The sequence below is a fragment of the Nyctereutes procyonoides genome, unplaced genomic scaffold (assembly GCF_905146905.1).
Source record: "Nyctereutes procyonoides isolate TBG_1078 unplaced genomic scaffold, NYPRO_anot_genome, whole genome shotgun sequence".
NCBI lineage: Eukaryota > Metazoa > Chordata > Mammalia > Carnivora > Canidae > Nyctereutes > Nyctereutes procyonoides.
Window position 1 is genome coordinate 49882472 of NW_026575043.1, and position 12046 is coordinate 49894517.

At 41.9% G+C, this 12046-nt stretch overlaps 1 protein-coding gene across 1 annotated transcript in view; it reads left to right on the top strand.

Annotated features, from left to right (window-relative positions):
• The window catches only part of KSR2 (kinase suppressor of ras 2), a 399224-nt gene that overhangs the window by 171812 nt on the left and 215366 nt on the right, over positions 1-12046 (top strand). The gene's annotated exons all lie outside the window — the stretch shown is intronic.

Below are 12046 nucleotides of genomic sequence, written 5' to 3' on the forward strand. Positions count from 1 at the left end.
TATTGTGGTCAGGTGCGCTGTGGGCTAGGTAACGTGGTATTTCGTTGGGAGTATCTTGTTATTTACAAGGAATAACTGAAGATACTATTCTCGTGAGATTTGGTCTGATTATATGTGGAGAAGTTTTACTTATCTGGCATCTGCCTCTGTTTTGTGTTCTACACACTTTCTTGGAGGGTTCCCAGAGGGACCGAGCCCTAGGGGTCAGCCCCATGATGGCAGAGCCTGCACCCCTACCTCATGCCCCATATCACATCCTTTATGGGTTTTCCTTCCTTTCCTGCCTCCCCTCTCCACTTCATCGTACTTCCTGGGATCACCTCCCAAATATACTGCTTGCACCCCCAAAATTTCTCTTAGGGTCTGATATTTTGGGGAATCCAAACTAAGACAGGTAATTGAGTTGCATTAAGCTCGATACCCTGCACATTTTCACTAAATGAAAAGGTTTGTTGATTTCATGATAACCCTAGTAATACGCACGATGGCCATCTCTGATTGAACACTTACTGTATGCTGGCACTTTACCTGGTTTATTTTATTTAATCCTATTTTGCAAGAGAAGAAATAGGCTTTAGGAAAGAACATGGTTTGTCCAAGCTCATTCAGATGAATGAAGTACTAGAGTTGCAGCTTGTTCTCACCTAAAGTCCACGGGGACCCTGGAGGATAGAGAGGGTAAGGGCATGGGCTCTGGAGCCAGATGGCCTGGGTTTGTGTCCTAACTTCACCACTTCCCAGTTGTGTAAGTTTATTCAGCTTTCAGTTGTTCTAATGCAGAAGAAAAATACAGATCATGTGCTGAATCACACTATCGTGACGCCTTAGTTTCTTTAGATGGGGAAGCATCCCTGAGACGAGCTCTATTTTATAGACCACCTCTCAATTTGGGTTTGTCTCTTGTTTCTTTATGATTGGATTCGGGTTAACAATTTTAGCAGAGATGTGATGGTATCCTCAGTGCATTGGAGCAAGAAACACGTGTCGATTTGGCCAATCACTGGTGGCGCTAATTATGACCATTTGGTGGAGGCCTGATTTCTGCACCTTGCAGTTGCTATTCTACCCGTTGAAGTTAGAATATATCTTATGGGGAGGTACTTGGAAACCTCGCAGACGTTTTGTTACTCCTCAAAATTCCACTACTGATTTTCACATCCTCTGACAATTCTGGACTTGAATCAAGTATTATTATGATGGTTTCCAAAGGGTCGTTTCTAATTTCATCATTTCTTCCATATTTGCTAGTCAGCATTTTTTTTAAAGATTTTATTTATTTATTCATGAGAGACAGAGAGACAGAGACAGACAGAGAGAGAGAGAAGCAGAGACACAGGCAGAGGGAGAAGCAGGCTCCATGCAGGGAGCCCGACCCGGGACTGTATCCCGGATCTCCAGGATCAGGCCCTGGGCTGAAGGCAGCGCTAAACCATTGAGCCACCTGAGCTGCCCCCTGCTAGTCAGCTTTCTACTGAAAGGAAAATACTTTCCCTTCTTTGTTTATATTCATGTGGTCTCATGGATTCCTACTTTACTCAGTGGGTTATAGTCCTTTACTGTCATTATTTATTTTGACGCTCAGTTGTCTTTGACGTAGCCAGTGGAACCCCTTCAAGCTGGTTCCTGCATCCTTTAGACATGTTCTTGTCTTTCTTTTAGTACTGACTTATTTTCTGGTGCAAGAAGATGTGGAATCTCCATCTGAAGGCAGGTGTCCTTTCTTCTTCTTCTTCTTCTTCTTCTTCTTCTTCTTCTTCTTCTTCTTCTTCTTCTTCTTCTTCTTCTTCTTCTTCTTCTTCTTCCTTCTTCTTCTTCTTCTTCTTCTTCTTCTTCTCTTCTTCTTCTTCTCTTCCTCCTCCTCCTCCTCCTCCTCCTCCTCCTCCTCCTCCTCCTCTCCTTCTTCTTCTTCTTCTTCTTCTTCTTCTTCTTCTTCTTCTTCTTTCTTCTTCTTCTTCGTGTATCAGATACTATTTGTAAAGAGCTTAGTGTTGTGCCTGGTGCAAAGTAAGTGTTGGCTCTGATTGGAATCATTTGCTATTATGATGATGTGCTAGCCCTTGACAGGCCCTCAGACCTCTTGATCTTTTTCTAGTAGCAGTGGACAGGCAGGTCTGCTAGAACACAGCTGGCTGTCACAAAGGCATGCAGTATCTCTTCTTTTCTGGTACCCAGACCCTTACCTCACAGTGATACAGTCTTCAGAGGTTGTCCCTTGAGGGGTGTAATTTTCTGAGAAATTATGAAGTATACAAAAAAATGCAATGACTAATAGAATGGACCTTTAGGTCCACTACTCAGAATAAATGCACATGAACATTTTTTCCTCTTTGCTTTGCCATTTTTCCCTCCCAACAACAACAATTAACAGGTGAGGTAAGGATCCATCTGAAAACTCAACCCCGTTTCTGCTACTTCTTCCCAGAGGCAGCAACAAACCCACTTTAGAGTGTGTCCTTTTCAGTGTATGCATAGGTATTATTTTGTACACTTTAATCTTTTCTCATAACTGGTATGTAAATACAAATATATCATTGTTATTTGCCTTGCTTCACTCAGCATAGCTTCTTGTCACTTACTTTCATCTGCTGTATAATATTCCATTGTATGAACATGCCATTGTTTACTGATTCCCCCTTTGGTGGACATCTCAGTTGCTTCCACACCTTTACTATTGGAACTGAAATTGCAATAGCAATTCTTGTACGTGTTTCCTTGTGCACAGACTTAGTTTCTTTAAAAGGCACCCTTCAAAGTGAAATTGCTGGGCCAATGTATTTAATACATTAAAATTGCATTTGGGGGAAGGAGGATCTCTTTGAGATTGCAGTGCTTTCAAGGATCAAAGGAAGGCTCAGGAACTAAGGCTGGGGATGGGGGGGTTTTTCTGGAGTCTTTTAAACTAAATGTCTTAAAAGGCTGGTGCTGCCACCTGTTTGCCTTTTGCTCTTGGCCATCACATAAGTATTTAGAGCCACAGGGGGAAAGCCGTGTCCTTCTCTCTCCTCACTACTTTCTCTTTATCTTAGATGGATGACAAGACTGGAGGTTCTTCTAGAGGGGCTGCCCCATGGGCATATTTGCTTAGGTCCAGCTTGATGGGAGACTATTTGCACTGGGCAAATATTATTGTCTTTCTGATCCTTTTTTATCACTTTCATTATTACCTGGTTGGAATATGCCAGGTTTTAATAAAAATAGATCCCAAATATGGCAGTCTAACCACGTGCCACGGCTACCTCCTGGGGCTCTTCCTTGATCCTGTGCTCTGAGCAGGGTTGAGGGCTTATGTTGGCTTCCAGCTTCCCAGTGGTGGCTCCCCATGGTGCACCTCGCCTGATCTCCAGCCACCTTCTATAGTTGTTTCCCATCTGTCTCATTGCCTAGAATGTCTTTGCCACTTCTCTTAGCTCTGTGAGGGCCCTCCCAGTCTTTCTCAGCACTAGTTTCTTAGTGAAAATTCAGCAGACCCTTGGTATGCATTTGTTGAATGAGTGGGTCTTGATAGTATCAGTGTCAAGCTCACTTGACACTGGTTCACGTGGTTGAGTGTCTGACTCTTGATTTTGGCTCAGGTCATGATCTCAGGGTCCTGGGATCGAGCCCTGAGTTGGCTCTGTGCTCAACATGGAGTTTGCTTGAGGATTCTCTCTCCCTCTGCCCTTACCCCACTCACACGCCAATGTCCTTTCTCTAAAGTAAATAAATCTTTAAAAAATAATAATATTATCAGCATCAGTGATTTATTGAGTGCCAGTGATGCCTCAGGCATTTTCTTGTTTTATCCCCACAGCACCCCATGTGAGGTGGGTATTGTCATTATCTCCATCTTAGAGATGGAGAAGCTGAGGCTCAGAGAGAATGAAGAAATTGTTTAGGGTCGCAGCTACTAAGTGGGAGCCAGAGTTCAGATGCCGCCCTGACTCTAAATTGCTTAGCTGCTGCACCCTACTGCTTCCCGGATAGTGCTGACTTCTGCCCAAGAGAGCCTTGGGTTTGAATCCCTGGTGACGATAGATAGCCCTGGGAGAAGGCACAGGTTGCTACCTTGCTGTATCTATGTGTTTCTGGAGCAATCTGTGAGGGCTATTATTGGGACACTCTGGGACTCCAAGCACTGAGGCAGGCAAGATGACTTTAGGAGGCACATGGGACTGCTGGAAACCTTTCAAATTATGCTAGCATTTAAGTGCTATTCACAAAAAGTGTTGCTGACACATCAGATCCAGGATTCATTAGAAGTTGTTGCTTAAGATGAGACTAGCTAATAATTAATAATAATAACAATAATAATAATAATAATAATAATAATAATAAAATTAAACCATCAGTAAGCAAATAAGGCAGAGCTTCAGGAAGTGGTTCAGAAAAGGAATAAAGTTTGGGAAATACTACCTCAATGTTATCTTCCTACCACAAAAGATCAGATTTAACTTTCAAAAATGGATAAAAGACACAAGTTCACAGAGGTAGGAGGAGGAAGAGTTGCAGATGGAAGAGTTTGGATCACAGATGGGGGAGGCGTCAGGTTCCCCCTGTGAGTCTCTGCTCTGTGAACTTCTGTGCTTCCCTCTGAGCTGTGGAGCCTAGTTCTTGGAGAGGGAAAGCCCTCCTGCTCTGGAATAAGCTTGTTGGAATCTCCTCTTTGTGGAAGTATATCCATACCCCTTATTAGTTTTAAAAATTCTCGGGATGAGATGAAGATGTGATGGAATTTGTTCACATGGAACACGAACCCAACAAATATGTGCCAGGCCCCTACCATGGACCAGGCACTGGGGTAAGAATAGGGATATAGAAGGGCACTTGGGTGGCTCAGTGGTTGAGCATCTGCCTTCAACTCAGGTCTTAATCGCGGGGTCCTGGGGTCGAGTCTCGCATCGGGCTCCCCACAGGGAGCCTGCTTCTCCCTCTGCCTCTGTCTCTGCCTTTTTCTGTGTCTTTCATGAATAAATAAATAAAATCTTAAAAAAAAAAAGAATAGGGATATAGAGATGAATGTGGAGGCAGATTCCCCTGGTCAGTATTAGAAGTGCTAGAGAAGAGCAGATGTGGAGTTTACAGATTTGATCACTTTACATGTTTGAACAAGGGGGTGTTTATTTTCCCTGAGCAGAAGGGAACTATGCCAAGGAAAGCAGAAGTGAGTAAGTGACATTTTAATGGGACCTCATGGGGAGGTATTAGAGTTGGCTGGGTACAGAAATGGGGAGACATTTCAGGACCCATTTTGACCTGGTTCAACTATGGTCAGATGGCCAAAGGGAGGGTTGGTGTTTCTGGTAGTCTAAGGCTGGCCATTGTCTGTCTGTTCAGTTCCATGGGCAGGCATTTTTCACAGACCCCAGTATGACTTCAGAATCCTTCTCAACACAGCGTTCTAGGCAAGTGGCTTCCAGTCAGTCAAATGTGGAATGTTTGATGAATATCTGATTTCTGTCTTTTCCCAGGGCCCTTCATTCTATAGGTTAGGGAAAATGGTTCTTCTCTTGATGGGGATGTGACTTAGAATGCAAAACCAAGCTAGAGGTAAGAAGGAAGGAGGGAGAGGGAAAGTGTCATCCTTAAACTGGTAAACATATTTTTTAGCTACTATTTAGAGCACCCTGTGGTTTTATGGCGCTGTGATTATCTCATAGATGCACTTTCCCAAATCATCCAGAAGCATCATCCTACAGGCCTGTTGTTTATGCAAACCATAGGCTGCTTCACCACAAGTGAAATGATACAGTTTGCTTGGTGCTGGTATCTTGAATGCATAATTATAGTTATTGTTATTGCCCTGATAAAAGGAAAAGTGTGAGAATTAGATTCGGGTTTGAGGTGCCCTGGAATAAACACCCATCTCGTGTACAGGACGCTGCAAGGCTTCCCGAGAGACTTCATTCATCATGTAGGATTTATGGTTTCTTTTTATCTATCCTTGTGGTAATCATGTTGAGTTTTTGCTTCTGCTGCTTCCCTCTCTTTGCTCTGCTCTGGTAGGCGCCAGGCTTCTGGGAGGGAATGTCACTTGGTTGCCAAATTAAATGCCCAAATCTACTCACTCTAGAGGGTGATGCCATTTCTGGAAAGAGAAGGCCCTGCTCTCTATCTTGATATTTGACCTAGTTGATAGAATTTGAAATGAGCCTTTTAGTATGATAAATGGGGAGACACACAAATTCTTTGCAGGACCACTTTCTCCACTGTGCTTTGGCTCCTGGATGGCAGCTTGGGTCACAGAGGGCAGCTGCCCAGTGCTTTGATTTAAGATAATGGGTGCTCGTCTGGGGGCATGATACTAGCATCACGTGGAGTGGTCACACTGAGGCAGGCAATTACGTGAGACCTTTGAAAGCCAAGGCAGAGGTTAGGAGCAAGTCTGAGGACAGCTGAGACCCCAGAAAGGCCTCAAGAACCTGGAGGCTATGATGGAGAAGCTATTCAAAGCCAAATGTGTGGCCTCAGCATGCCAGTTGGAAGGTAGCCACGCAACAGTCATGAACACCCTTAACAGTCGTGACCGCATGTCCTCTGTGTCCTTTATTGGGTCAGTGGTCAGTCCTGGGTCCACCTGTAACTCTGTACCACTATAAGCCAGATGGAAGACTTTGATGATTGAGTTTTATTTCATTCATTCATTCATTCATTCCTTTATTCATTGATCATACATTTTTGCCCACACGATGCCAAGTCCTAAAGAGATTCCCTGGTGAGCAAATGACCCCTGCTGTTCAGGAGGTTACAACTGAGCAGAAAAGAGAGATTACTTAGCAGATTAAAATAGTAATATGTGTTGAGCAGGACACAAAAGGCCAGTGGGGCTAGCTTGGAAGCAGTGATAGGGTTTAGAGTTTGAGTCCCAACTTGGAATAATAGTCTACGCCCACCTGTTCATGAACCTTCCCTCGCTCTTCCCTTGTGTTGCTCCAGGAACAGTTCTCTAGGAGATACTTTGGGGCCTTTTTTTGTTCTTTGGATGAGCTAATGCTTGGGGCTTCTCCTTTTTTTCTGGTTCTTTCTGAAGAAATACTGCTGCCATGTGGTCTTCTGATCAGGGCATCAGCAGTGAACATTAGCTGTACGCTCTTTCATGGTGTCACTGGGCTCTCTGGCACTGCATCAGAACCCTTACTTGTTTGCTCATTCATTCCACAAATTTATTTTTCAGGGCTTACGATGTGTGAGAGATCTGGGCTGCCAGAGTTGCAAAAAATCCAGCTTTCCTCTTGTGGAGCTCAGGGTTCAGAGGAGGCAGACTAGAAGCATTGATTTATTTATTATTTTTTTTTAAGTTTTAATTTTTTTTAATTATTTATTTATTTATGATAGTCACAGAGAGAGAGAGAGAGAGAGAGAGAGAGAGAGAGAGAGAGACACAGGCAGAGGGAGAAGCAGGCTCCATGCACCGGGAGCCCGACATGGGATTCGATCCTGGTCTCCAGGATCACGCCCTGGGCCAAAGGCAGGCGCCAAACCACTGCGCCACCCAGGGATCCCCTAAGTTTTTTTTTTTTAATAAATTAATTTTTATTGGTGTTCAATTTACCAACATACAGAATAACACCCAGTGCTCATCCCGTCAAGTGTCCCCCTCCGTGCCCGTCACCCATTCACCCCCACCCCCCGCCCTCCTCCCCCCTTCCACTACCCCTAGTTCATTTCCCAGAGTTAGAAGTCTTTATGTTCTGTCTCCCTTTCTGATATCTCCCACACGCTTCTTCTCCCTTCCCCTATATTCCCCGTCACTATTATTCATATTCCCCAAATGAATGAGAACATACACTGTTTGTCCTTCTCCGATTGACTTACTTCACTCAGCATAATACCCTCCAGTTCCATCCACGTTGAAGCAAACGGTGGGTATTTGTCGTTTCTAATGGCTGAGTAATATTCCATTGTATACATAAACCACATCTTCTTTATCCATTCATCTTTCGATGGGCACCGAGGCTCCTTCCACAGTTTGGCTATTGTGGACATGGCTGCTAGAAACATCGGGGTGCAGGTGTCCCGGCGTTTCATTGCCTCTGAATCTTTGGGGTAAATCCCCAGCAGTGCAATTGCTGGGTCGTAGGGCAGGTCTATTTTTAATTCTTTGAGGAACCTCCACACAGTTTTCCAGAGTGGCTGCACCAGTTCACATTCCCACCAACAGTGTAAGAGGGTTCCCTTTTCTCCGCATCCTCTCCAACATTTGTTGTTTCCTGTCTTGTTAATTTTCCCCATTCTCACTGGTGTGAGGTGGGATCTCATTGTGGTTTTGATTTGTATTTCCCTGATGGCAAGTGATGCAGAGCATTTTCTCATGTGCATGTTGGCCACGTCTATGTCTTCCTCTGTGAGATTTCTCTTCATGTCTTTTGCCCATTTCATGATTGGATTGTTTGTTTCTTTGCTGTTGAGTTTAATAAGTTCTTTATAGATTTTGGAAACTAGCCCTTTATCTGATATGTTATTTGCAAATCTCTTCTCCCATTCTGTAGGTTGTCTTTGAGTTTTGTTGACTGTATCCTTTGCTGTGCAAAAGCTTCTTATCTTGATGAAGTCCCAATAGTTCATTTTTGCTTTTGTTTCTTTTGCTTTCGTGGATGTATCTTGCAAGAAGTTACTGTGGCCAAGTTCAAAAAGGGTGTTGCCTGTGTTCTCCTCTAGGATTTTGATGGAGTCTTGTCTCACATTTAAATCTTTCATCCATTTTGAGTTTATCTTTGTGTATGGTGCAAGAGAGTGGTCTAGTTTCATTCTTCTGCATGTGGATGACCAATTTTCCCAGCACCATTTATTGAAGAGACTGTCTTTCTTCCAGTGGATCGTCTTTCGATCCCCTAAGTTTTATTTATTTATTTTTTTTTAATTTTTTTATAAATTAATTTTTATTGGTGTTCAATTTACCAACATACAGAATAACACCCAGTGCTCATCCCGTCAAGTGTCTCCCCTAAGTTTTAATTTTAATTCCAGTTAGTTAACGTATGGTGTAATATCAATGTTAGGTGTACAATTTAGTGATTTGACACTTCCATACAATACCTGGTGCTCATCACAACAGGTGCACTCTTTAATCCCCATCATCTATTTTACCCATCCCCCCACTGACCTCCCCTCCAGTAACCATCAGTTTGTTCTCTAAAGTTAAGAGTGTTTCTTGGTTTGCTTCTCACTCTCTCTATTTCTCTTTGCTCATTTGTTTTGTTTCTTTGATTCCACATATGAGTGACATCAAATGGTGTTTGTCTTCTGTGACTGACTTATTTTGCTTAACATTATACTCTCTAGCTCCATCCACCTCATTGCAAAAGGCAAGATTTCATTCATTTTTTATGGTTGAGTAATACTCCATTATATATATATCTTCCACATTTTCTTTATCCATTCATTAATCAATGGACACTTGGGCTATTTCCATAATTTGGTTGTTGTAGGTATGCTGCTATAAACATTGGGGTACATGTATCCCTTTGAATTAGTATTTTTATATCCTTTGGGTAAATACCCAGTAGTGCAATTTGCTGGATTGTTGGGTAGTTCTATTTTTAACTTTTTGAGGAAACTCCATACTGTTTTCCACAGTTGCTGCACCAGTTTGCATTTCCACCAACAGTGCAAGAGAATTCCTCTTTCTCCACATTCTCACCAACATCTGTTGTTTCTTGTGGTTGTTGATTTTCGCCATTCTGATAGGCATGAGGTGATACCTCATGGTAGGCTCGATTTGCATTTCCCTGATGGTAAGTGGTATTGAACTAAATCTTTTCATGTGTCTGTATATCTTCTTTCTAAAAATGTCTGTTCATTTCTTCTGGCCATTTTTTAGTTGGATTATTCATTTTTCTTTTTTTTTGGATTATTCATTTTTCTGGGGCGGGTATTGAGCTTTATAAGTTCTTTGTATTTTGGATACTAACCCTTTATCAGATATGTCATTTGCAAATATCTTCTCCCATTCTTTTGACTGCCTTTTGGTTTTTTTGATTGTTTCCTTTACTGTGCAGAGGCCTTTTCACTTTGATGAAGTCCCAGTAGTTGATTTTTGCTTTTGTTTCCCTTTGTCTCAGGAGACAGATCTAGAAAGAAGTTGCTACAGCTGATATCAAAGAGGTTACCACCTGTGTTCTCCTCTAGGATTCTAAGGGTTTCAGGTCTCACATTGAGATCTTTCATCCATTTTGAATTTATTCCTGTGTATAATGTAAGGAAGTGGTCCAGTTTCATTCTTCTGCATCTTGCTGTCCAGTTTTCCCAGCATCATTTGTTGAAGAGACTGTCTTTTTCCCATTGGGTATTCTTTCCTGCTTTGTCAAAGATTAGTTGACCGTGCAGTTGTGGATTCATTTCTGAGTTTTCTATTCTATTCCATTGATATATGTGTCTGGTTTTGTGCCAGTATCATATTTTTTTGATCAATGCAACTTTGAATATAGCTTGAAGTCCAGAATTGTGATGCCTCCAGCTTTGCTTTGCTTTTTCAAGGTTGCTTTGGCAGTTCGAGGTCTTTTTTGGTTCCAGACCAATTTTAGGATTGTTTGTTCTAGCTCTGTTAGAAATTCTGGTGGTATTTTGATAGGGATTGCATTAAATTTATAGATCACTTTGGGCAATATAGACATTTTATTTTATTTATTTTATTATTTTTTATTTTAAATTCAATTTAGTTAACATATATTAGGTATATTATTAGTTTTGGGGTAAAATTTAGTGATTCATCAGTTGCATATAATACCCAGCACTCATCCCATCACATGCCCTCTTTACTGTCCATCATCCAGTTAACCCTATCCCCTCACCCTTCTCCTCTCCAGCGACCCTCAGTTTGTTCCCTACAGTTGAGTCTCTTATGGTTTGCCTCCCTCTCTGATTTTGTCTTATTTTGTTTTTCCTTCCCTTCCTCTGTGTTCATTTGTTTTGTTCCTTAAATTGCACGTATGAGTGAAATCATACAGTATTTGTCTTTTTCTGACTGACTTATTTCACTTAGCATAACATCCTATAGTTTCATCCACATCACTGCAAAAGGCAAGATTTCATTCTTTTTGATGGCTGAGTAATATTCCATTGTATATATACACCACGTCTTCTTTATCCATTCCTCTGTTGATGGACATCTGGGCTCTTTCCATAGTTTGGCTATTATGCACATTGATGCTATAGACATTGAGGTGCATGTGCCCCTTCAAATCACAGTTTTTGTATCCTTTGGATAAATGCCTAGTAGTGCAATTGCTGAGTTGTAGGGTAGTTCTATTTTTAATTTTTTGAGGAACTTCCATACTGTTTCCCTTCAGTAGACATCTTAACAATATTTGTTCTTCCAATCCAGGAAAGTGGAATGTCTTTCCTTTTTGTGTGTGTGTGTGTTATGTTTGATTTCTTTCATCAGTGTTTTATAGTTTTCAGAGTACAGGTCTTGCACCTTTTGGGTTAGGTTTATTCCTGGGTATTTGATTGTTTTTGTTGCAATTGTACATGAGATTGATTCCTTAATTTATTGTTATGCTGCTTCATTATTTATAGAAATGCAACAGATTTCTGCACATTGGTTTTGTATGCTTTGTATCATGTGACTTTACTGAATTCACTGATCAGTTCTAGCAGTTTTTTGGTAGAGTCTGTAGGGATGGGTTTTCTAGATAGAGTATCATGTTATCTGCAAGTAGTGAAAATTTTGCTTCCTCCTTGATGATTTGGATGCCTTTTGGTTCTTTCTGTTGTTGTCTAATTGCTGTGGCTAGGATGGAAACATCAGTTTATAATTCAGTGGGGAAATGTCTGGGGAGAGGAAGTAATACTATGACTGAGGGAGCCCCAGTGAAGAGCAACTAAAACATCCAACAGCCAGAGTCAGCTTCCTGGGAGAACTGTCATCTAAGAAAGGGGTTGGAACACTTTCCATATAAGGGCTCAAGTAGTAAATACATCAGACTGCAGCCCTATGGTCTCCCTTGCATCCACCCAACTCTGCAGTAGTGAAGCAGAAGCAGCCATAGGTGGTTTGCCAGTGGCTAGGCGCGGGGATGTCCCAATAAAACCTTATTTACAAAAACAAGTGTTGGGCCGAATTTGGCCC